Source organism: Nannospalax galili, unplaced genomic scaffold, assembly GCF_000622305.1.
Source record: "Nannospalax galili isolate Female #2095 unplaced genomic scaffold, S.galili_v1.0 scaffold11540, whole genome shotgun sequence".
In the NCBI taxonomy this organism is placed as follows: Eukaryota; Metazoa; Chordata; class Mammalia; order Rodentia; family Spalacidae; genus Nannospalax; species Nannospalax galili.
In genome coordinates this window covers 14013-15325 of record NW_008346501.1, presented here as the reverse complement: position 1 = coordinate 15325, position 1313 = coordinate 14013, and positions in this window count along the sequence as shown.

Below are 1313 nucleotides of genomic sequence, written 5' to 3'. Positions count from 1 at the left end.
ACATCACAATGTTCCAATGTGCCAACACTATCGCCCCATGTGCCATTATATTGGTCCAATGTGCCACCACAGTGTTACAATATGAAATCACAATGCTCCAATGTGCCAACACAATGTTCCAATATGCCAAAACTATCGCCCCATGTGCCATTATACTGCTCCAATGTGCCATCACAATGTTATAGTACGACTTCACAGTGTTCCAATGTAACATCAAAATGCTCATTATTACATCACTATGGGCAATTGTATCATTACCATGATTGATTGTCTCATCACCATGCTCAATAGGCAAACATGGTGCTCAATGTCCCCTCACAATCCCCCAATGTGACATTACAGTGCTCCATGGTGCCATCACAATGTTACAATATGTCTTCAAAATGTACCATTGTGACATCACAGTGCTCTATGTTGCCATTACAATGTTAAAATATCATTACACAATGTTCCACTTTGACATCACAATGCTCCAATGGGCCAACACTATCACCCCATATGCCATATTGCTCCAATGTTCCATCACAATGTTACAGTATGACTTTACAATTTTCCATTGTTTTAGTACAATGCTCCAATGTGACATCACTAGGACCCCATATGCCATTATATTGCTCCAATGTGCCACCACAATGTTACAATATGAAATTGCAATGCTCCAATGTGCCATCACAAAGTTAAAATGTGCCAACACTATCACCACATGTGCCATTATAATGCTCCAATATGCCATCAAAATGTTACAATATGACTCCTCAATATTCCATCATGCCATCACAATCCCCCAGTGTGACATCACAATGCTCCATGGTGCCATCACAATGTTACAATATGACTTCTCAATATTCCATTGTAACATCACAAGGCTCCAATATGACATCACAATGCTCCAATGTGCCATCACTATTTGCAATTGTGTCATTACCATGATCCATTGTGTCTTCACCACACTCAATATGCAAACACAGTGCTCAATCTCCCCTCTCAATGCCCCATGTGACACCACAATCGTCCTTGGCGCCATCACAATGTTACTATATGACTTCACAATGTTCCATTATGATAGCACAGTGCTCATTGTGAAATCACTGCAGAATTGTGATATTACTGTCATACACTGTGTTGTAACCATGCTTAATATGAAAACACAGAGCTCAATGTCCCCCCACAATCCCTGAATATGACATCACAATGTTACAATACGACTTCACAATGTTCTATTGTGACATCATAATGCTCCAATTTGACATCACAGTGCTCCAATGTGGAAACGCGATTGCCCCATGTGCCATTAAATTGCTCCAATGTGCCAT